Below are 26,771 nucleotides of genomic sequence, written 5' to 3' on the forward strand. Positions count from 1 at the left end.
GGTTTATAGTTTTTATCAAACTGGAAAATCATCAACCATCATTTCATCATGTATTATTTCTACCCTCTCTCCTTAAGTGACTCTAACTACATGCATATTTGGCCCCTTGAAATTTTCACACAAGCTTATTGGTAATTTTCATTAAGATTTTATATATATATATTTAATTTTGAATCGTGTTTACTGTTGTGAATTCAGGTTCATTAATCTTTATCTTTTTCAGTGTAGAGTATGCTGTTATACCCATCTAGTGAATGCTTCATCTTAGACATTGTAGTTTTTAGTCTCTATAAATTCCACTTTAACTTTCTTTTCTTTTCCTTTTTTACATTGTTCATGTCTCTTCTAAACTTTTGAACATATGAAATACATTTATAGTAACTATTTTGTTGACTTGTGTCTACTAATTTTAACCTTTGTCAGTTCTCAGCTGGATTGAATTGTTTAATTTTCCTCCTTATTATCAGTTGTGTTTTTATGCTTCTTTTAATTGTGAATTTTGCCTTTTGGTTGCCAGATATTTTTATATATATTCCTACTTGATCTTTGGCTATGGTTCCTTTTTTTTTTTTTTTTTTTTTTGTAGACAGTTTGGTCCATTTAGGTGTTGCTTTTAAAATTTGTAAGGCAGGACCAAAGTAGTGTTTAGTCTAAGACTATTTTTTTTTCCACTAGCAAGGCAAGATATTGCTGACTACTATATCCAAAACCCCATAAATTGTGAGGTTTTCCACTCAGGATGTTGGGAACAGGGCTGTTCCCAGTGCTTGTGTAAGCATCAGGTAAGTTTCCTCTAGTCCCTTCCAATAGTTATTTTCTTAGCCTCAGGTAGTTTCTTCACACATATTCACTGATTAGTAAGTAGTCTGTTGAACTCTTGAGGAGCAACCTCTGCATAGCTCTAGAGAACTCTTATTCTGTCCTCTGACCTCTAGTTCCCTTGTTCTTCTCAAAATGTGATCTCCATCTTCTCAACTCACAGAATCTACAGGGTTCCGCCTGCATTCACCTTTCTCATGTCATAGCCTGGAAACTGTCAAGACTGTAATCTGAAATAGTTGACCTATTTTTTCTCTACCTCTCAAATATCACTGATACCTGGTGTTTTGAAGACAAGTGTTTTATATATTGTGTCTTTGTTGTTGTTGCTATTCCAGACAAGTGGGTAGACAAAAGTTTCCTCTTTACTTGGTCCTCAAGTATAAAGACCATCTTGCATAATAATTACCTATAGTTTGTATAATATGTGACATAAGACATTTATTACACACTCTGAAAGTGACTTTCCTTCCCTTTTTCTGGAAGATAAGAATATGCTAAATATCTCCAAAGTGTAGCACATGAACAGGAAAGTAAAGCCCTGAGAACCAAATCTTTTTAAAAACACTGAGAAAAATGTAAAAAGGAAGAGAAACTAGTGGAAAGTAAGGGAGGATTTTGTTAAATAAGGGACAATATAGTGATTAGAGTGTCATTAAATAGCTAGAAGGAGCTTTTTAAAATCTGGTCAAAGTACAAAATGCTGCAGTTTAAGTAGGATGAGTACTGAGGATAACTCATTTGCAGTAGAACCTGCAAAATGAGAAAAAGTCTGTTTTCATCGGAATGTAGGTTTAGAACTTATATTTCAGAGTCTAAAAGCTGGAAAGGGTAAAAAGACATAGTGAAGTTGGTGACTACTGCTAGTTACAAAGCATTTCAGTAACATGAAGGCAGAAAATAGAATGGCTTCTAGCAGTAACAAGATCATGTAAAGATTTAAAATATGATAGTACAGAACTGTGTCTTTTGCTCAAAAGAGGAAAATACTATAGAATTATTATCATAGATGATTTAATGACAAAATAAAAGTAAGAGTGATGTTGCTAACTTTTTACTTTTTCTACCATATAAAATCTCGTGGAGTTCTTAAAGTGTCTGGATTCCTTGACATGGCATTTGGAGGTAATGAAGTTGTCCCTAAAGAGCAGAAAATACTGCAGCTGCTAGGCTGTCTTGTCATACTTCCATAGATTTGGCCTGTAACTATACAATGAACCCAGATGGATTGAGAAAAAAATAAGCAAGATCTGCATGGTGTCAGCTTCCTATAACTGGAAGGGGCAGATAGAGGTGACAACTCTGTCATGGAGAAGCAGATTCTATACTGCAACTAAGCAGCTTTATAGCCTGCAGCTGTACCCTAAGGAGGATGAGGTGGAAAGCTCCCTGGCTCACTGGAACCAGGGAGATTAATGAGAAACCCTGCTTTCTTCCACAAGTTGGAGAAGTGAAAGGGAAATAGCCCTGTCACAGTTCTTCACAAGACTGCCTATCTGTCATATCCCTGGGAGGATTACAGGGTGTTACACAAACACTCGGGTCAGACTGCATGTAGTCTTCTCTGCTCGGTCTATGTGGATACAGGCATTGTAGCCGTGGGGCCATGGTGGAGCTGTTTTCCTAAAGTGGTTTGCTCAGTTACAGAATAGGTGTAGGGTATATCAAATTGAGATGAAAAATGTAGGAATAGAAAATGCTACAGACTGAATGTTTGTGTCCCAAATTCATATGTTAAATCCTGCTCCCCAGTGACATGGTATTTGAAGGTAGGGCCCTTGGGAGGTGATAGTTTATAAGGGTGGAGCCCTTATGAATGGGATCAGTGCCCTAATAAAAGAGACCCCAGGGAGTTCCCTCGCTTCTTCCACCATGTGAGGATACAACAAAAAGACAGCTGTCTATGAACCAGGAAGCAATTCCTCACCAGACACCAAATCTGCAGTTGCCTTGATCTTAGGCTACCAATCTCTAGAACTGTGAGAAATAAATATCTGTTGCTTATAAGCCACTCCAGTCTGTGGTATCTCGTTACAGCAGCCCAAACACACTGAGACAGAGAAAACCCCAAGCCTACATTTCCTGAGGAAAAAAACCCAAAAAACAGAAACAAATGAATAAAATGCTACCATACTACTGCTGGAAAAAGAAAACTGTCCTCAATTCCTCTAAAATCAGCAGAACTAGAGAGAAAGTTATTTGAGGATGGGAAAATGGGAAGCTGGAAGATTCCATGCCTGGCACTTTTTATTAAAATAGAATGGTATAGGACTTCCCTGGTGGCACAGTGGTTAGGAATCTGCCTGCCAATGCAGGGGACACAGGTTCGAGCCCTGGTCTGGGAAGATCCCTCATGCCATGAAGCAACTAAGCCCATGAGCCACAACTACTGAGCCCGTGTGCCACAACTACTGAAGCCTGTGCACCTAGAGCCCGTGCTCCACAACAAGAGAAACCACCGCAATGAGAAGCCCACGCACTGCAACGAAGAGTAGCCCCCGTTGCTGCAACTAGAGAAAGCCCACGTGCAGCAACGAAGACCTAACGCAGCCAAAAGTAAATAAATAAATAAATTTATTTAAAAAAAAATAACGGTATATCATGTATTCTTTAACACAGACTGCCTAACAATGGTCATTAAAATGCTAAATGATAATAAATATGTTTGCTCTTTACATGAAAGTTAGGGGAATCCAGATATTCCAAATCTATTGAAATATGAATAGTCATAGCCACCACTGACCCTCAACCACTGAACAAGAAGGAAGCACGCTGGCATTGCTATCTCCAATTCTGAATACATTTAATCATTAAGATATAGCAAAGTTCATTTGAAATGTACAACTCCTGATTTAATAAATGCTATAAATATCCAGAAGTGGAAGAAATTTAAAGGTTATCTAGATCAACACGCTCATTATATAGAAGAGGAAACTGAAGTTTTTTAAAGATGAAATACTTTTAATAAATGCAGTGCTGCCAATAGATAGAAAGATAGGTATAGATAGAGATAACGCACTCCCATTAGCAATTCTTTTAAAAAAAATTCCACAAAACTGGTGAACGTTTATGCATGGAGATGAAAGCTTCTGAACAAATACCAAGAAGAAAAAAAATACATTAAAAGTTTTTATATGCGTTGCCATAGTTCCAGAACTCATAAAGACTAGTACTGCCATCTTGTGTCTTTATGGCTATTTATCAAAAAATTATGTACTTGTTTCTATTTTTATTATCAACATGATGATACAATCAAAGATACATTATATAGTATACATTGCTGTGCATTTTTGATACTACTCTTAATCACTTAATTTGAAATAAAAACATATCACCTTAAAACTAAGATTATAAATTTTAATTACCTAAGTCAGAATAGAATTTAAAGTAAATTATTATTAGACCAAAGAAAATATAAATATATTTCCTGTAGGTGCTTTTTTATATCACAGAAGTCAAGTGACTTTTTTATATATGGGAAATTACATAATAATGATAGACAAAGGCAGAAACATATACCTATCCTGTAAATTAATATATATTCTATGTGCTAACATATAATTTTATAAGCATATTCATTTTAGTAGCATAATAGCTTGGGGCTTTTTGTAATATGGGATATACATTGATCAAAAGTTAAAGTAATTCTTTAATAAAATTTTGCTCAAGAAAAATACTTTTACTGTACTAAAGCTAGGGGAAATTTTTAAATTTTTTAATCACAGAAGATAGAGACTTACCACGATTAGAGTATTTATCTGTTCTTTGTCATGAACAATCTCGTTGTTAAAACCTGATATAATTTGTCAAAATATATTATTTTCAGATTAAAATAAAGTCATTTCTAAAGGAGATAAAAGCAAAAATGAATTTTTCATTAATGCATTTATATCCATTAAATGAAATAAATATATATTATAGAGGAGATACTTATATTTATTAGTTTTAAAAAATGTGTCACGGTCCTTGGAGTAGCAAAGGTTGAAGTAGCAAATATAATTACTGTTCTGAATATCATGGACTTAACACTCTAAAAAGCAGGTGAATATTCGAGGTCAAATAATTAACAATTAGAAAAGTAAAGATCTCAGCCAAAGTGTTCTGACACCAAGTTCATCTGTCTTTCAACATCACAGCTGTCTCCCCCAAAGCTATCTATAATCTATTCCTTACTAAGATATACAATTTACAAAATCAATGATGTATGTGCATGTTTTACAAAGGAAAGCATTCTTCTCTTAATGCATTCTCAGCGAAATAAGTGGATTGAAGTATTGGACAATGCAGTCTATGTACTTTTATAAAATACTTTGTGCTGTGCCATATTTTAATCAATTTATTTCTCACTTCAAGTTGTTATTTGTTCTGAGCATACAGAATGATTTTATTAAAGCATTTGGAGCTAGGGTAGTAATTGACTGCTGCTGTCTGTGAACTACAAAATCAAAAAGAAAAATATTAGATAAAAGAGATGACACTTTCCAACATTCTGAATTGTTTACAAATTACAGAATAAGTGAGTGAGTTGCTGGTTATGCATGTCTATTCAAAAAAGTTTCTAAGACACAAAATAGGAGTGAATAATAACTATGACTTCAGTTTTACAAATAGCGCTTGCATGCATTATTCCAAATGTTCCTCAAAACAACCTAATGAGGCAAGTGTTTCATTGACATTTTATTGATGAAACTGGGCCTCAGAAAGGTTAAATTACTTCCATAAACTCACACAGCTTGTTAAGTGATAGAATCAAGCACAAACTTTTAGATTCTAAATTTGCTCCACTTTCCTCATTCTATTATGTTACTAGTTTTTCCCTAGACACCTGTAAAAGTAATTTACTTGTCATTTTAGATGTTTTCGTACCATTGCCCAAAATGAAGACTTGCCTCATCCCTCAATAGGTATATTACTAGATTTTGGTGAATTTTAGACAAATTTATCTGTAGCTTGGACAAATAATCTGTAGAATGTGAAGCAAACCTTTGAGATTGGCATCTGTCTAGGTTTGCTAATTTCTTGTGCAATGTTCAAATAACTTTTTTGTGTGGTGTGTGTGTCTATTTTGCTATTTTTTAACTTTTATTATAGAAAAATCAAAACATATACAAATTAAGTTAAACCAACATTATAATGAACCTTCATGTATCCATCACCCTGCTTCAGCAGTTATGATTATTCTGCCATTTTGCATCATTTATACCTTAACCCACCCTTCGTCTTCTCACTGGAGGGAGATTATGAGGACAACAGTGAAGTGATGATGACTATGATGATGCTGACCACCTGTGCAATTTTTCCAGTATACATTTTTATTTAGGTATAATTTGCACTTATTAAAATTTAATTCTTCTGTAGTGTATATGTTTATGAATTTTGACAAAGGCCTACACTCATGTAACCATCACCACCGTGCCCAAATAATCTTCAAGTCAGAATAATAAAATGATGAAAAATAAGGGTATTGATAATATTATTTCAATGACCTAACGTAAAAAATATGTCTGGAAAATCTAAATCCATATGGTATCAAAATGAAATATTTTAATTTTTTAATAATTTGTTCCCTGAGCAGAATGGTTAATTCCCTGAAAAAATAGAAGTTTATCTAGCCATGCAGAGAAAAAGCTGAAATCTATCCTTATGACGAACAAGAAGCATGGTAAGGGCAGATCACAGGAATGCAGGACTTGGCATACATAGCAGGTTGAAAAGTCTCAATCCTCTTGCTCCATAATTACATTTCATTAGATTTTCTGTATGGGCCTGTTTTTCTCTGATCCACACTTCAAGAAGAAAACTTTTATTTTTCTTTTAAGTATCAATTCGATAGTCAGTGGAAGCTCATTGTCCTAGCTCTGGTTTTCAACCCATAATTATTGACCATCCTACCTATGAACCCATTGACCAGTCTTCCAATATTAGCTAATTCCCTGAGCAGGAGACCGTGTGAAGGGATGGTAAATCCAGCCAAGCGTGCCAGTTTCTGCTTTGTGCTTACCAAACAAATGAATAGTAATGTTAATCAGGCTAGGCAGAAAGGAAATTTCTTTCCACGTACATTGAAATTTTCACTGGGTAGGCTGGCATAAGTCATGGCTGGCTTCAGGGCTCAATTTTGTTGTTATGAGTAAGTTTCTATCCATCTCTCAGCATTGCTTTTCACTATGATAGTTTTATTATCAGGTAAAAATACAGCAGACTCAACTTCAGCCCTTGCAACTTTTATGTGTAGTGTATTAGGGAAAACAATAAGTCTCTTGCAAAGAGTTCTCATCAAGAATCTTATTGAACCATTTTGCTTTGATTGGTTTATGTAACGGTACATGAAGCAATCACTGTAGTCAAGGGAATAACATAAACTGTTTTTCGTAGATCTGAATTTGTGAGATGGATCCCCACCAAAAATTTATTGGCCAAATATGGAGAAAGAGAGATCTCCAAATTCCTACTCAGTGGAAGTAGAACTAAGGGGTCAACATATTGAGTGCACAAAAAATAACAAATGCAACTTACACTGGAAAATTGGATTTTATCGGAAGATAACTGTCATAGCTAATTAGTAACATAAAATATTATAAATAAATATTTTTGTTACCGTCCTGAAATAAGAGCATTCCAACATTGAATTCCTTTTGACAAGAACAGCATTATTCAACTCATATTGAATATTGAATTTGGTGTTTATGATGTTACTATATGATAGAACTCTTAGTACTTCACAGAAAATTACCAAAATATTTTAAAATGGGCTCTTAGTGTCATATTTGATATTGGCCTAGTAATCATTTAACTTATTTTTTTTTAATTTTATGAAAAGTAAGTTAAAATATAATTGCCTGAAATCCTAAAAACATTGATATTAGTTTTGTTTTTTTTAAATCAACTTGAAACTCCTTGATTACTTATTCCAGTTATGCTAAAGACACAGGTTTATGCAATGAAAATCAGAGACACAGATCCTCTGAGGGTACACATCATAGGTGCATATATGCACAGGTGCAACACATGATTGAATTATGTGTTTCTAATGAGAGAACACATGTTAATCATATAGGGAACATATAATGTATTGATGTATTGTGTTAAAATATCAATAAACTATATTTTATATATATAATATATAAAATCATAGTTTATAATATATGCATATTATTTCTATTTATATTAATTAATATATATTTTATAATATTTATATGATATGTATATATAAATAGTTTCACCTGAATTTCCAGATATTATGGCCAACTTGTAGTATCACAAGCAAAGCAAAATTTTGTTTTTGTGAATCTAACAATTGATATATTAAAAATAATGGTTTACTTTTTTCCTTTATTTCACATATTAAGTTATTGTTAGTTCATAGTAGTTCAGTGCATTTCACAGTTTCCCTCTACCATACACTAGATAAATAGAAGCCACTGTAACAAGATTATCAGTGAAATTTAAGAGGCAGGCTAAAATTTCTGGAAGATATTACCTTAGAGGGCCTACCCCAGACAGTTTTGAAATTGCAATTAATATCAATGATAACACATAGAGAGTAGCAGTTACTTACAAACTCAACTGCATGCTTAATATTCTAGCAGAACACACACTTCTTTAAGACCATGGAAAAGAAAAGACAGTATATTGCTAAACACTTGCAACTAACATTTAGGTGTGTGTTACTAATGAAACGACTAAAATTCATATACAAAATTTCCCCAGGGGTCTAGTAAGCATGAAAATTACATAAGATTAAATTATTACATTTCAATCACTAAGGAAAATGATTAAAATTAATGTAGAACGTCAGAAATAATTTAAGAACTCAGATTAATCTAAGTGAACATACTAAATTTCTCAATGCAAACGTACACAGATTTGTTTTGAGGTCACGTGTGTAGTTTGTGCTTTCTGACTAAGGATAGAATCACCATTTTCCTCAAAGTTAAAAAAATCTACAGTGATTTTTTTTTAAAACATGGACTGGTTATTATTATTCAAATTACTGCAAAGTACAAGAAAATTCATTTTATTCAATTAAATGAAAAGGCGTGTTCCACACCCCAACACAATGATTAACAATAACTTGCATTTCAGAAACTATTTTTTTCTTGGTAGTCCTCAGGTGGCCATGTTGCACAGCATGAAACAATAGTGAAAAATTCTACATGATTCTAAGTCTCATGCAAGAAAATTAATGGGAATTACCCTTATTTCCAGTCACAGCAGACCAGACTAGGTCATGAGTTGTGCCTTCACATCACTCCACTCTTCCGGTGGCAGAATGTCCTCCCTGAGTTTTCTAATTAGGAATTATTTTAATCATCTGTCCAGATGATAATCAGCTATTACAGATGCCCCTGTTGAATGGTCCTAAATAAAATTCAAGCATCTATTGGGCCAGGTCCCTCTAGTATCCTGACTTTTAAAAGATCAGGGATGCCTTGACACATTCAAAATTCACCACACCAAGGAGAAATATTCTAAACATAACCCATCTTGTATGGATCTAACTCATACATTTATTTGAGAACATGGAACACATAACTGATGTACCAGCATCAACTTTGAAATAGCCACAGGGATGTTTAAATTTTGACTCTTGTTTAGGAGGAAATTTTTGTAGATAGGGTGATGCTTTATCAATTATGTGTATTTCAATAGAAATCCATCTACCAGGATATCATTATATTTGAAGTTAAAAAACTCCAAGACTGAGGTATAGCTGAACCCTGTCCAAGACCCATGGAGCCTTTCAGAGAACATATTATAGGCATTTTCTCGCTGAGAGTAAAACCTTTATTCATACCTAATAAAAATGTGGCTATAAAAAGTAATTTAAAAGATACCTGGAGAAAAATGAAAACAAAAACAAAACAATCCAAAATCTATGGGACACAGCAAATGCAGTTCTAAGAGGGAAGTTTATAGCAATACAAGCCTACCTCAGGACACAAGAAAAATCTCAAATGAACAAACTAACCTTACAACTAAAGGGACTAGAAAAAGAAAAGCAAACAAACTCAAAGTTATTAGAAGGAGAGAAATAATAAAGATCAGAGCAGAAATAAATAAAATAAAGACTAAAAGATTAGAAAAGATCAATGAAAATACTAAGAGCTGCTTCATTGAAAGATAAACAAAATTGATAAAACTTTAGCCAGACTCATGGAGAAAAAAGAGGGAGGACCCAGATAAATAAAATCAAAACTGAAAGAACAGAAGTTACAGCTGACACCACAGAAGTACGAAGAAACATAAGAGATTACTACCAACACTCATACATCAATAAAATGCAAAACCTAGGAGAAATGGACAAATTCCTAGAAATGTACAATTTCCCAAGATCGAATCAGGAAGAAATAGAAAATATGAACAGACCAATTACCAGTAATGAAATTGAATTGGTAATTTAAAAAACAAAAAAACTCCCAACAAACAAAAGCCTAGGATCAGACAGCTTCACAGGTGAATACTACCAAACATTTAAAGAAGAGTTAACACCAATCCTTCTCAAACTATTCCAAAACATTGCAGAGTAAGGAAGACTTCCTAACTCGTTCTATGAGGCCACTATCACCCTGATACCAAAACCAGCCAAAGACAGCACAAGAAAGAAAATTGCAAGTCAATATCACTGATGAACATAGATGCAAAAATCCTCAACAAAATATTAGTAAATTGAATTCAACAATACAATAAAAGGATCATACACCATAATCAAGTGGGATTTATCCCGGGGATGCAAGGATAGTTCAGTATTTGCAACCAATCTGTGATACAGCACATTAACAAATTGAAGAATAAAATGTATATGATCAGCTCAATAGATGCTGAAAAAGCTTTTGACAAAATTCAGTACCCATTTATGATGAAATCTCTCAACAGAGTAGGTATAGAGGGAACATACTTAAGTGTAATAATAGACATATATATAATAAGACCACAGCTAACATCATACTCAACAGTGAAAAGCTGAAAACATTTTCTCTAAGATCAGGAACAAGACAAGGATGCCCACTCTCACCACTTTTATTCAACATAATATTGGAAGTCCTAGCCACAGCAATCAGAAAAGAAAAAGAAATAGAAGTAATCCAAATTGGAAAGGAAGAAACAAAACTGGTACTTTTTGCAGATGACATGAAACTATATATAGAAAATCCTAAAGATGCCACCAAAATCTATAACTCATCGATGAATTCAGTAAAGCTAAAGGATACAAAATTAATATATAGAAATCTTTTGCATTTCTATACACTAACAATAAACTATCAAAAAAAGAACTTAAGAAAATAACCTCATTCAAAACTGCATCTAAAATAATATAATACCTAGGAATAAATCTAATGAAGGAGTTTAAAGACCTGTACTCAGGAAACTCTAAGACATTGATGAAAGAAATTGAACATGACAGAAACAAATGGAAAGATGTACCTTGCTTATGGATTGGAAGAATTAATACTGTTAAAATGGTCATAATACCCAAGGTAATCTAGAGAGTCAGTGCAATCTCTCTATCAAAATACCAAAGGCATTTTTCACAGAGCTAGGACAAATAATTCTAAAATTTGTATGGAAACACATAATACCGAAAACAATCTTGAGAAATAAAAACCAAGCTGGAGATACCACTCTCCCTGATTTCAAACTATACTACAGATCTACAGTAATCAATACGGTATGGTACTGGCACAAAAACAGACAAATAGATCAACAAAACAGAATAGAGAGCCTAGAAATAATGCACACTTATATGGTTAATCTACAACAAAAGAGGCAAGAATACACAATGGGAAAAAGACAGCCTCTTCCATAAATGGTGTTAGGAAAACTGGAAAGCTACATACAAAAGAATCAAAGTGGACTACTTTCTCACACTATATACAAAAATAGAACTCAAAATGGATTAAAGGCTTAAATGTAAAACCCAAAACCATAAAATTCCTAGAAGAAAACATAGGCAGTACGCTCTTTGACCTCTGTCTTAGCAATATTTTTTTTATGGATTTGTCTCCTCAGACAAATGAAAAGCAAAAATAAACAAAGGAAGTTACCTGAAAATCTTTTGCATGGTGAAGGAAACTACCAACAAAACAAAAAGGCTGCCTACTGAATGGGAGAAACTATTTGCAAATGATGTATCTGGTAAGGGGTTAATACCCAGAATATACAAATAACTCATACATTTTAATAACAACAACATTAAAAAAAAATTTTTTTTAAATGGCCAAAAAGGAATAGACATTTTTTCAAAGAAGACAGATAGACAATAGACAAAAGAAAAGATGCTCAGCATCAGTAATCATCAGGGAAATGCAAATCAAAACTACAAGGAGATATCACCTCACACATGTCAGAATGGCTCTTATTAAACAAATAAGAAATAACAAGTGTTGAGGAGGACGTCGTGAAAAGGAAACTCTTGTGCACTGTTAGTGGAAATGTAAATTGGTGCAGCCACTACGGAAAACAGTATGGAGTTTCCGTAAAAAATTAAAATTGGAACTTCAGTATGATTCAGCAAGTCCATTCCTGTCCAAAGAAAACAGAAACACTAATTTGAGAAGATATATGTCCCCCTATGTTCATTGTAGCATTATTTACAATGGCCAAGATAGGGAAGCAACTTAAATTCCCCTGAATAGAAGAAAGAATAAAGAACATATGTGTGTGTGTGTATGTATGTATGTATAAAATAAAGACAAATACCATATGATTTCACTTATGTGTGGAATCTAAAGAACAAATGAACAAACAACAAAATAGAAACAGAGTCACAGATATAGAGAACAAACAAGTGGTTGCCAGAGGGGAGAGGGCTGGGAGGATGAAAGAAATAAGTGAGGGAGATTAAGAGGTACAAACTTCCAGTTACAAAATAAGTTGAGTTATGGGGATGAAATGTACAGTGAGGGGTGTGTAGTCGATAATGATCTAATATCTTTGTATAGTGACAGATGGTATCTAGACTTACCATGGTGATCATTTTGTAATGTATAGATATAATGAATCACTGCTGTGCACCAGGAACTAGCATAGTGTTATAGATCCATTATACTTCAAAAACAAACAAACAGATAAACACATAAAAAAAGAGATTAGATTTATGGTTACCAGAGACGAGGGGGTAGGGGGAGGGAGAACTGGGTGAAGGTGGTCAAAAGGTACAAACTTGCAGTTATAAAATAAATAAGTACTAGGGATGCAATATACATGATTAATATGATTAACACTGCTGTAGGTTATATATGAAAGCTGTTGAGAGAGTAAGTCTTAAGAGTTCTCACCACAAGGAAAAAATATTTTTTTTCTTTATCTTTTATTTTGTATCTATGTGAAATGATGGATGACCATTAAACTTATTGTGGTAATCATTTCATGATATGTGTAAGTCAAATCATTATGCTGTACACCTCAAACATATACTGGGCTGTATGTCAACTATATCTCATTAAAACTGGCAGAACAAGAAAAAGAATGATTTCCCTATTTTTAAAAAAATATTATTTATGGAGAATAATCAGGAGAATATGTATTAGTCTTTCCTTTTCTTTGTGTCAGTGCTTCTCAAAACATATTGATCTGAAAGATAACACATGTTCCAAGGTGAAAGTCTCCTCTTCATACATAGGTGTGTTTATTAAAATAATCTACACAGTTATATGTGTGTATATGAATTTAGTTGCAGGACTTGTCAGACTACAAAGTATTGTGAACATTACATAACACTTACTGTATGTCATGTAGTTATAATCTCTTTATATTTAAGAAATCTTTTAATCTTTTTTTACCTCTTTTATTGATAAAATTCAAGGAAGTAGAAATAATTCTAAGTTTGAAATCATTTAATCTTTAGAACAATCTAATGAGGGGGATACTATTGTCATTGCCATTTAAAAGATGAGAAAACAGATACAGAGAGAGATAAATGACTTATCTAAGGTCACACAGGTGCTAAATATCCAAATGCTTATGATGACTCCTCAACAATAAGATTTAGAAGGTATCGTTTCCAGTGCATATTTGAAAATATTATCCCCACACAAACATCTAATATTTTTCAAAGCATATGTTCTATGGAACAAAGTGTAGCCAGTGTTATTTTGTACAGTCCAAATATTTCATTGTTCTAAATCAAATCCTGGGGCAACTATATGATAAATATTTATTGCTTCTCTTAGATTCACTTTTACCAATATTTACCTTGGCACTTTGCTTTCTAAATACATCACACATGCACTGTAGGATACGAATGATGAGATTTATAGTCATGACAAAGTAATAGAGATAAGATTTATCTTTCCACATTAAATAACTAAAGCAATATACAAAGTATATGGAATAATGGTTTTCAGCCATTGGACAAAAGACAGCTCAGGACAGTAAACTCTGATAGAAGATAAATAAACCAAGTGAGGACAAGTGCCTAGTTCACTACATAAAGAGTTTCTAAGCCACAGTGCAGGAGGGGGAGCTCAAAGAGAGCCAGCTCAGAGATTTTGTTGAGTTCACAGTACAGGAAGGCAAACTACCAGAAGGGAAAGGCTTGCACAGAGAGGAACAGTCCTTAGATCTGCAGAGATTTCCCTTGAGTCTTTGTGTGCATGGAAGGAACTATATGAAGGACCACAGAGAAGTAGATACAAAAATTACTGGAGACCACACACACCTGGCAAGTCTCCCTAACACAAGGTAGCCAGCGGAGAACTCATAAAGGTATTGCCTCGGGACTTCCCTGGTGGTCCAGTGGTTGAGAATCTGCCTTCCAGTGCAGGGGACGTGGGTTCAATCCCTGGTCAGGGAACTGAGATCTCACATGCTGTGGGGCAACTAAGCCCACGCACCGCAACTACTGAGCCCGCACGTTCCGAAGCCCACACACCACAAGGAAAGATCCTGCATGCTGCAACGAAGATCCGCGTGCCACAACTAAGACCCGAAGCGGACAAATAAATAAATAAATATTTTTTAAAAAAAAGGTATTGCCTCAGTAATGGGGCTAAATTAGCCTTAAATTCAAGGCTATCATAACGCTACCTAATAAAACCTCAAAAGTAAATCTCAGATTGATTGAACTGTTTCCAAGAAGAATAACTGGGTCCCAGAAAAAAAATACCAAAATATTTAAATGTACACAGAAGAGTCCAACATCCAATTAAAAAATCACCCAATATACAAAGAAAAATATTATTCATACTGAGATGAAAAATTCAATAGAAACAGACAAAGAAATGACAGAGGTAACATAATTAGTAGCAAAGGGTGTTATTTTATATAGACCCCCATGTGTTCTTACTTTGATTATGGTTTGGAATTAAAAATGAGTGATAATTCCCAAGTTTTAATATCTCTTTTAGCTTACAGGGACTTTGCATATTCCTCAAATGGAAGCAGTTTTTCAGAGAACATTTCTGACTTTTCTTTCCTCCCATATTCCTTCACTTAGACCTCTCTGCCAGAGAAAAAGTTTTTGTGTCAGGAGATTTGACAGAAGGGCTCAGATGTCATAGTTGTTGTCTTCTGGCTGGTCTTCCTCTCCTATCAGCATGATCAACCCATCCGTGTGTGTGAGTGTGTGTGTGTGTGTGAGAGAGAGAGAGAGGGAGGGAGGGAGAGAGAAAGGGGGCTTTTCTTGTGAGGCCTTAACATTCTCCTCAGCTTGACTAAACTTTAGACAGGCTTCTTCCTGACTTTAAGCCTCCACCTCCCTTTCCTTAGAGCAGTTACTTTAGAAAACTTGCAGTTGTACATTCTTTCTCTGCCCCTTGGAGATGCAAATCTTCTACAACCCAGGACTGTCTTTCTCAATGACCTGGGAGCCATCCCTTTGACATGTAACCATCAAGAAACATAAGGCCCCTCTTTCCTACTCCCTGTGGCAGGGTAGGAGCCTAACTTAGATACAGGACAATTAGTGAACATAGATGGTCCAAACATGTTGGCCAGCCTACCCCATGAAGTCCTCTAGTACTTCTCCACTAACTCATCCCAGGCTTAAAGTCCCCTGTGTTCTGCTTCAATGGAGTTGAGTTCAATCTCTCTGCCTTATTGCAATAGTCTTGAGTAAAGTTTCTCTTGTTTTTAACACGTGCCCACTGCAGTACTTATTTTACAGGGTACAGACCAGTACTTTTGAATGGATCAGTTAAATTTAAGGTGGAGAATTGGAAGTTAAAATGTGCTTCTGAATAAAATTTCCTATCTGAATCCTAAGCAGGTTTTTTAATCGGTATGGAAAACATAGAGGAAAGTCATATTAACTGAGAGGTAGAAAACCCAACACTGATTATGAGGAAATTTTCACAGCTAGGGCATTTCCGGATCTCTCTCTCTCTCTCTCTCTCTCTCTCTCTCTCTCTCTCTCACACACACACACACACACACACACACACACACACACACTGAAAAAGCTTAGAGCACTCATTCTATTTTTGAACTATCAAATGAGTGAAGGAGAAACTGAATTCTCTGCCTATACACAGAATCCACACATTATTATAGGTTTGAAATTTTAATGAATGGTGACTTTATTTAAAGCAGAAATTGTGCAGCATATGCAGGTGAAGTCATTGCCCCAAGGGAAGCTAATTAGCAAAAGAATAGAGAATATGATTCAAATTTCTCAATGTTTCACTACCCTAAACTGCATCTCTATTAATTTCTCCCTGACTGCACTAGAAGGCATGTTTTAAATCAGGATTTTATATAGAAAGGTAAAAATAATTTTCATGTTTATCAGATAATCCCAATAGTTATTGGCAATTAAAATGAACTGTGTGCATTAGCACGTCTTAACCCATGTCTCTTATGCAATATCAGGGACTCCACTGTGCTCAGTTTCCTCTAACATTTCATCGATCACGACCTGGTGCTCTCTTGTACATGTGCCTGACCGGAAATGCATAAGCCAGCGGCAGTGTTAAAATAACAAGAATGATACAATTATCAGCATGCAATCCAGTTACTTTTGAATTGGATGCCTTATGCTATTATCGGCTTCATTTCTCCTGAAACAAAAAATATTGAGGGTCTGCCTGTTTGCAGATTGCCTCAGTTATGGATGGTATACATTGCTGTGTTGTCAAAATGGAGGGGAGCAAATTTTCTTATGGCCTTTCATTTGAAAAGCCAGGAAACTACTCTCTTCAGATTTTCTTTAGTCTCATATTAATCCCATTTCATTGAGATTCAGAACCTCATGGAGCAAACACTAGATTATTATGTATATAATTAGTGTGCCTGCATTCACGCACTTGATTATTAATCAAATCGTATAATTATTCTTTAGCATTTTATATTTCTCAGCAAATAACTTGTCAATATAAGTATATCTTGATCATGTACTGATAGATTTACCAAGTTCACCAGGTAAATGTTGCTGTGTAAATCATTTCAAAAACAATACAGCAAACCTCAGGCCCCCAGACAGCAATTCATAGGGTGACTAGAGATGCTTTCTGGCACAATTCTCGTTAGACTTTCTCCAGTTTTGGCTAACAGCAGTTCCCAGCCTAAGCTTACTGTCTGCAGTGGTGCACCCTGATGAGTGAGAGCTTTTCTCAGCATGGATCTTATTAGCATTTTTCTTTGCTTGGCAATAAGCAACTCAGTACTCCCTATATCGTCACCCCTTCATTGCCCCCAGCAGACGGCTCTGATTTCTTTAAAGAAGGAAGCCTTCTCCACTGGCTGTACAAAATATTTTTTTTTAAGTTTGCCCTACTGGAGTCAGGTGAAAGACTGACTTTCAGTAGCTGCACAGGAGACTACTTCCAAGGGTTCTTTGCATTAATATGTAAAGCAATAATCAGTAAGTAGTACCTTTTGGCAAACAGCAGGTGGCTTTTCATTCTAAAAGAGGCAGTATCTTGTTGTGAATCAAAGGTACCCCGTGGTTCTGCCATCACTTCTCTGTACCTCCTACCAGCTCAGGGTATATAGATATCTTCACAGACCATAGCTGCGTTGCTCTCTCCAGAGCTGCCTTCCATGCTTAGATTGAACTTCAGTGATCTGGCAAGTCACTTCACCAGTGGACGATTTCCTTGTACTCTCAAATCACAGGGGGCTTTTGAACTGAAAAGACAGGCTTCATAATCAGAGAAAAGAAACTATAATAGAGCATTCCCTGTAAGAATTCTCAACGCTGGAATAAGCACACACAATGCAGATTTTCTTTTGCTTTTACCCCATACTTACTACCCAGAACCATGTGCTTTGGATTGAAATACCTTTTATTGAAATACCTCTTATATGAACATGGAATTCAGTTATGAAACAATTTCTAACCATTGATAGTGTACAGTGTTTCTTATTTTACTCTATTTAGTTGAGGACACAAGCAAGATCAGAAATACTGAGATCAAATTTTGGCCCTAAAAGAATGAGAAATTAATTTTCCAGAGAATAAAATACAGATACTTTTATTTTGTCTGCAATGCTAAGCATCATATAACATATGTAAAGCAGATTAAGATGAGTTAGATGTGTATTAATGCAATATGAAACCAACCCAGAGGTACCGTAGACAATGAGACCCTTTACCTATCGTGCTTAGTCCCATTCATAACATAGACATTGGAATAAATGTGTGAATGTTATCCCTTTCTTCCACATAACAAGGAAATTACTGAGAAGTGTCTACTGTATTTTAATTTTAATAAGTATTTTCAACCTTGGGATTTTCAAATACTTGTAACCTGTATGATATATATTGGGTTAGACTTCTAAAATTGTTTTCTTTTTGGTGTCCAAACACATTTAAGTGAAAAATATTGTCCTTATCTCTACTTCTATTTAGTTATCAGTCATCATATTTTGTATGCATTTAATGATTCATTTAAAAATTCTCTTATATTCCCAGAATTTAGTGATATTCAGAAATGTTGAGTGACCCAACGTGCTAGATTAACTAGAGAGTGGAAATTAGAGTTTATTTTAGGGAATTAGAACACAAATAACACTCTAAGTAAATATGTTTGGAACTAATTGAATTGAGAGTATTTGATCAATTAATCAATGAGTATTCAAGGTACTTTACTAGAGACTGGGGAATGCAGTATCAACCAGGAAAGTCAGGAACAGAATTATCTGCATACAATTACTTAGAGAAAAGAGAGAAGAGCTTAGAGTAAGAAACCATTGAAATACGAAATGTAGAAGACATGAATTTCTAACAACTGTGACATAAACCAGAAATGAGATCCAATTATTAACTTAATTACAAGACTGTGAACCTCATCAGCTTGGGGTGTAAGGCACAAGATTATTTGAGAACTTCTTAATCACTTTCTCTTTATCTTTAGGCAGCCTTTACAAAAGCAGTCATCCAAGAAATAAACACCAAATCTAAGATCATGAAAGACACTGTGGTTACACTGAAATTTTTCAATGCAAACTTGATATCTAATCTACAAAAATATAAGAATTTACAGCAGGAACTATTTTTATTTTTATTTTGTTTCTAGTCTAACCTGGAGTTTAAACTTTATACTTCCCCAAATGGAGAAACCAAGGTTCTAGGGGTTTAAATTATTTGTTTAAAGTTATTCAAGTAAGAATGCAGGAGAGTGCTTCATATTTAGTTAAAAGTGCTTTGCAATATACTAGAGTTGTGTTTAAAATCTCAGTTTAATAATGGTTATTGTTTATTGAGTCTATACTGTATATACTGTGTAGTAAGAAGTTTTTTATTTCATTCTGTCATTGCAGTAACCTTTCTCTTGTAGTTTTTGTCCCCATCTCATAGGTGAAGAAACTAAGCCAAATGCAGGTTAAAAAGTCTGTACATTTTACAGAGTCAAATTAGATAGTCAAATCAGTCAGGATCAAAATAAAACACACCCATGTACTAGTGTACCATGTCTTTTCAGGGATAGAAAGAATTTTCCATATTTATGGCTTCTCTCTGAACACTGAACCATAGATTCTAACAGCCTACCAAAATGCCCTGCTAGAACAGTATTATGGATAATTAATGTTTTCTAGTGAGCACTAAAACCTTTCTGTATTTAAGTGAGTTACTCAAGGCGGGGTGAGCTGTGCACCCTGGTAAAATAAAAAGAACAATACCATAAAATGAGCAATTCAGATCATAGTATAGCATGAATTAAAGCTATCTATCTGTCTGTCATCTACCTGTCTATCATCTATCTATCTTCTGTCATCTATCATCTTTATGTTTTAAACACTGAACAGCAGGAAATAATGGATATAGATGCATAGTGCTTCTCCAATTTATTAGTGATACTTTTAATATAAACTGTGTTGCAAACATGTCATACTTGAAAAGAATGTATATGGATTCTGGAAGAACACACATTATAATTAAATAGAGATGTTTCCAAGGTCACTTGTAATGTATGTAATGTAGTTACAGATAAAGAGCCAGAAAAATGACAAAAATTAGTAGTTAACACCACGTGCAATGATCTCAGCTGGCAACTACTATAACTGTGTCTAAAGTTACTACTTAAGCTCCTGTGGCTATTTATGCAGATAATTCACTTGGATAAATTATCCACTTACTTTAATATAATTACAAATTTGTTGTTAATCTAAATATTCCACAGCCAAGAAAGCATCTTAACCTTCCTTTATGCAGGAAAACATCCAGTTCTACTAACAACTATGCTTTAACGCTAATGAAGAGTGTTGTCTAAGAGTGTTGTCTAAGCTGGTTTTACCCTCAGCAGGAGTAAAAGAGATAAGTGAGATGAGAACTTAGCACAAAGATCCCTGCCATGTTCCTAAAGTACCAGCAGACTAACAATTATAATTTAATGTATTTATGCAAAAAGCCCTATAATTGAAATCATTTACATGCTTGGACATTATTTATATTTTTATACTATTGTAGTAATTGTTCTGATCTGATAATCCCTATTGAGTGTTTTGAAAATTTTAGAAGCTTAATTTTTTAATGTTAATGCATTCTTCCTAGAGCTTAACCCCTATTTAATATCAAGACTCAGATATGATTTTTCTCTTCCAGATTTACACAAGTTTTTTGAGACATAAACATATTTATTATTTCTTAATCAAAAAGAAAGACAACATATTGTATCTGTTTATTTTTGCGATGAACAGGGTATCCTCTAAAGCACAGATTCGTTTGATTCACACCTTTCTAAATGAGTAGCTATAGATCGTTTTATTTTCTGACAAGCAACAGATGCAAGACTGCAGTTTGAAATAAGGTAACATGAAATTGGACTGTTTTCTTTTTAACTATTTTCTAACTCTGGATTACTCTATTATGTTCTGTTACAAACCTTGTTTTGCCTCACAGACTAGACTGCCTTTTACCTGTCTTTTTTATTTTAGACCAATTTTGGAGGCTTAGGTTTCTTTAAGAGCCTATCAAAGAAATTAAATCATCTTGGCAGCTAACATGCTTGGACTACTGTCTCTATATCCTCTCTTTTTAGCTCAAAATACTTTTGACATGAATTTCTAGCGTCCACTTAAAAGACACACAACAAGATTCATGAGTTGAAGTGTTATTCAGGGTCCTGCTGAGGACTATATCCCAGGAGACAGACACTCAGCCCTGAGGAACTGCTCTGAGGAGGTAGGGGAGAAGTCAGTTTATATATGATTTTTGGCTAGAGAATTCATGCAGTCAGGCATACATCTTGGTAAAAGATTACTGCTAATCGCAAAGAACAGCTTACATTAATGATTTTAGTGCTTTTCTATTGTATGGGAAGACGCAAGAATCTGGGGTCACTGAATTTCTTTCTGAGGTACGTGGCATCTAACTGTCTAAGGGCCTGCTAGTCCAAAGCACAGAGTGCCTCATCCTGTGTTTCATGCTGAATTCCTCTCAGGGTGCACTGTTGGTGGTCAACTGCAGTGAGTTACCCTTGTAGACCTGGACGGTGAGCAGCGCTCTTTTTCTTGGGGATCCTAATTTTTCTGCATCCACACTAGCTACCAGGTGTGAACAGGTATGCAAAAAAAGGAAACACCATTACTTGAATGTGTTGATAGAGGGAGACTTGCTCCTGAAAGTATGGTAGATACAACAGTATACGGAGCCACGTTCTGGCAGTCTGTGCATTGCGGAAAATAAATAAACTTTCCGAACAAGTAAAAGTATTATTCAAGAAGTGGAGTCAAGTTAGGAGCCTCAGAAGCCATGCCCACAGAACAGAGTGATCTAAAGCAAAGCTGGTTTATAATAACTAAATTTGGTCTACAATTTAGAGTTCTGAAAACAAAACTAAACAAAATCTATCAGCTTTATTTATTCTGTCCCTTTTTACTTTACAAGAGGGTAGTTTCAATCTCCAGAAGGCTTCTGTAATCTCTTTTTAAGCAGCTATTACTTCCATATTCTCAAATGCAGATACACTTCAAGATCTGTATTAGGTAGAGGGGACAAATGATATTCCGAAGTTATTTTATCCAGTGCACGGGGATGCAGCAATTTGCATAGGAGAATCTGTGTATGTGTTTTAAAGAGAAAGCAAGTGCCTTCTCTCAGGTCGCAAAAGATGTTATTAATAAACATTGGTTGAACTTACATATATTTGAATCTCTTGCCTCTTGACTGCTCCTTTCAGCCAGACTGCCTGCTCTTGACATGTGATTGGCAAAGAGTAGTCAACCATGTCTAAGCCAAAGGGAAAAGATTTATAACTATTTAATAGAATCCTATCATAAAAAATAACTCTGTAGAGGAATAAAGTGAAAAAGTGCACTGGAGCATTTCACATACTATGCTAACTCTGAGCCAAAGCAAAACAAAACAAAACAACTTTTTTAGAAAGGTTTAAGCACACAAACACAGATAAAGAACTTTTTGTTTCTGTCCATATAGAGAATGCCTCTGTAAGTAGAAGTACATAAAATACAGTTGTAATATGGGTCATCTTTAAATATCTATGATTTCTAAAAATATTAGAAAGGCTATATTACATTGCTAAATGATGGTGTAGGCTAATTCATAATTTTTCTGCATGTAATCAAGAGATATCTTTTAATTGTCCAGGTTTCTAGGTACAAATATGTATGAAAAAAATCATCTGAGGTGTAATTAGATGTAAAATTGAAAACCAGTATAATATTTACACCTTCATTGCTTCTATGATCACTTTAGGGCAATTAAAACTAATTAAAAATACAGAGAGGCAGCCAGTGCACATTTGGTTTGACAGTGAAAGCCATGGGATATGTTTATACCTCTACAACTATTAAAGTTCAAACTAGAACAAAGACCTTTGTCCGAAGCCATTGTTAAAAAACAATTTGATATACTTTTCATTTGATGTTTGCCAAGTAGCACAGCCATGCCCTACATCCATATTCTTATAATTAGGTGAAGCCAAAGAAGTTCCCACAAAACCCAAGAGCTTAGACATATTATTTAGATCAGCAATTTACTATATTATTCTATTATTTTCATGTTTAAGAAGTTTTTTTTTTTAAGACTAAAGCCCAGATTATTTAAATTTCACCAGCTTTCTCATTAATGTCCTATATCTGGTGCAGCATTCAATCCAAACACCACATCACGTTTAGTCGTATTGTCTCCTTAGCGTGCTTTAATCTGTGACGGTTTTTCAATCTCTCTTTATTTTTCATGATCTTGAGATTTTTGAGGCATACTTCATTAGGTATTTTGTAGTATGTCCCTCAAATGAGATACGTCTGTTGATTTTCTTATAGTTAGAGTCTAGTATTTTAGATTCTAGAATACCACACTTTCTTTTCTTATTATCTCACTTTGTTTCTCAGTCACATTTACTGCTTTTTCGTCTTCTCCCCTACGTTTAAGTTTGAGTGAGTGACAAAAAGAAAAAAAAAAAAAGAGAGAGAGTTAATGATGTGAGGTGATAGAGGTGAGGGATGTGTTATCTTGATCTTGGTAATCAGTTCACAATGTATATGTAATCAAATTATCATGTCATAGACCTTAAATATAAACAACTGAATGTACAATTATTTTTGTCAATGATTCCTCAATAAATTTGTAAAAAAAAATTGAGTGACTCAAGGCCCAGTCCTAGATCCATCATCTTTTTTATCTATTTCTTTTCCTTTGGGGTTTTATCAAGCTCTATGGCTTTAAATAACATCTGTATAAGTTGAATATTTGATTTAAGAAAAACGGTATGTGCTTCAACATTCCATTAAACCACCATAACTATCCTGAACGTTGGTTTGATTGCAGAGGATGTGATTCTAAAATGCTGGCCGTACATGGCCTGGAAGCTTCTCTGAAACAATATTTTCATTTTTATGAAATGGATTCAGATATATTGGAAAAGGAAGCCATCATTTGTTAAACAATTATTGGCTGTCAAAAACTGTGCTCGGAACATTTATTTTCCAGAACCTCAATGTTTTAGAAATCTGATGGCTGACCCAGGATAGATTGACATTATTGGATCTGCCTGGAACAGTATAATTTTGAAATGATGGCCTTCAGGCTAGTATTTGCCTAGATGAAGCAGACCACAGGGCCTGTCAATAGATATCCAGACATGTCCTGATGGAAGATGAAGTATGTTCCACCATTATTAGAAAAGCATTAATCTTAAATCTAGGATATCAGGTCTACCTATTGGGGCAATTGGCATGCTCTATCCATCAAATGACAAAATATTCAGACCTAAATGATGTTCATAGTTGACACAAATGTAAATAAATGCATCTGTATGTACACATACTATTTCAGTATGTATACACTATTTAAAAAAACATTCTGACAATCACTTTTGTCCATTCAATCAACAACTTATTGAATGATAAAAAAGGACCAACATTACAGATCTTTTCAGACACCGTTCACTGAGAAGAACAATGTCTGAATAATCAAACCAAGAGTTACGTATCAAAACACTTCTCTATATGAAGCATAAATTTTTTTCCACGGAACTCATTCAGTCAAAAGTCAGTATTGACATGGAAATATTTAATTCAAGTTATAGTTGCCAAATAAATACAGGACACTCAGTTAAATTTGAATTCTAGGTAAACAATGTATATTATTTTAGCAATGTAGTATTTGGAACATACTTATGTTAAATAAATTATTCATTGTTTTACTAAACTCTAATTTAACTGGGAGACCTATATTTTTATTTGTTTAATCTGGCAACCGTAATTACAAAAAAAAAATAACCCGTCTCTGAAATATTCATTTGTTTATTCATGCAATACTTATTTATTGAGCACGTAGTATATGGCAGTAATACTAATGTACATTCAATTTTCAATGAATAAGAGTTGATTCAATTCTTCAAAATGCTTTCCATGTTATAGAACAGAAAGACAAATAAATGCGTGCCTCCAATCAGCATGATAAGTATTATATTAAGTGTTCACTGGGTATCAGGGCAATTGGATATGGAGCTACCTCAGCCTTTGCAGGGGGTTTTGGAAGATGTCAGAAATGGGTCAACATTTAAGTTAATTCCTTACTAGGTTAACCTGGTAAGAAAGCCATAGATAAAAGTAAGATACGATGGAGTTTAGGGAAAGATCTTCAATTTGATAACTGAACGTTGTATTTCCAAGTTACGGAATTTTAAAAATTGTTCAGAAGTAATGAATTCAAGTTCTAGGTTTCTAGAACTTGAATTTTGTAATAGTCAGGGTCAAGGCAGAGATAAAAATAGAACTAGTGTTTTGAATAGAACAAATTTAAAAGAAAATGTTCTTAATTCAGTTTCATCCATGTTGTCATAAATGACAGGATTTTAAACCTGTAGGACATTATGCTACGTGAAATAAGCCAGACTCAGAAAGACAAAGTATGATCTCACTTATATATGGAATTTAAAATAGTCCTAACCCTAACTCTAACCCCCATCTTTGCAATCTTCCTCTAGTGCTCCTTTTTGGCAAAAAACTAGAGGAAGGCTATTAGCAAAGTAGAAAAGTGGATCGTAGAGTCCAGCTTCAGCACCAGAAATAGGGTAGAGAATGACTGCTCAAAGTTGAAAGACGACTAGACGATTGGCACATCTTATAAGTCACTATATGAAGATAATGCTGTAGACACTGTATCTCATCATTTTTTGTGTGTGTAATTTTTCTTTTTCTCATTAAGCTTTTCCATTAAATGATGGGAAAAAGTAACTCCTTTATGTCAATTGCTTTTTATCATTGACAATCATACAACATTTTTCTTTTTTTATTTTAAGTTTTTTTTTTTTAATACTTCTTTATTATTTATTTATTTATTTTTGGCTGTGTTGGGTCTTCGTTTCTGTGCGAGGGCTTTCTCTAGTTGTGGCAAGCGGGGGCCACTCTTCATCGCGGTGCGCAGGCCCCTCACCGTCGCGGCCTCTCTTGTTGCGGAGCATAGGCTCCAGACGCGCAGGCTCAGTAGTTGTGGCTCACGGGCCCAGTTGCTCCGTGGCATGAGGGATCTTCCCAGACCAGGGCTCGAACCCGTGTCCCCTGCATTGGCAGGCAGACTCTCAACCACTGTGCCACCAGGGAAGCCCAACATTTTTCTTGATACTTACAATTTTTCACACGCTCTTTTTCTCTTTGATTGACTTTATTGCCCTGCAGAATTCTCCCTTTTGCATGTCAATTTTTATCCCTTGTTTTTATCAGTCTCTTCTGTAAGGGAAAATCAATGAAACCATGTTTCACCAGTAATCTAGTTACTAATTCTTTTGTTATTCACCTGAGACTTTCACATTAGAGAGTTTTTTCCCTTTCTGCTGCAAATTAGTAAATTGAATGTAAGACAAAGCCATGTTTTATTCCTAAAAATGAAGTAAGATGAGAAAATTCTTGATATTTTACATATTGATAAGTTAAGGCAGGAAAGAATTTGAATCCCTCCAATTTTCTACAGCAATAAACTATTTGCTACTATTATTAGCAAAGAATGTGACCACAGATCTATGCCCCCTCTCCACTTTTTGATCTCCACATTTTGTCCTGATATTGGGACAACTTCAGGTATAAGAAGCAGTGGCAAATATTCAGAG

At 34.6% G+C, this 26,771-nt stretch overlaps 1 long non-coding RNA gene across 1 annotated transcript in view; it reads left to right on the forward strand.

Annotated features, from left to right (window-relative positions):
* Positions 1-26,771, forward strand: part of LOC309628729 — a 28,234-nt gene continuing 1,463 nt past the window's right edge. The window contains exon 1 of the long non-coding RNA XR_014244676.1: positions 1-26,771. This is a non-coding gene — a long non-coding RNA (uncharacterized lncRNA).

Source organism: Balaenoptera borealis (genome assembly GCF_965194805.1).
Source record: "Balaenoptera borealis genome assembly, chromosome: 5".
NCBI classification, from domain to species: Eukaryota; Metazoa; Chordata; class Mammalia; order Artiodactyla; family Balaenopteridae; genus Balaenoptera; species Balaenoptera borealis.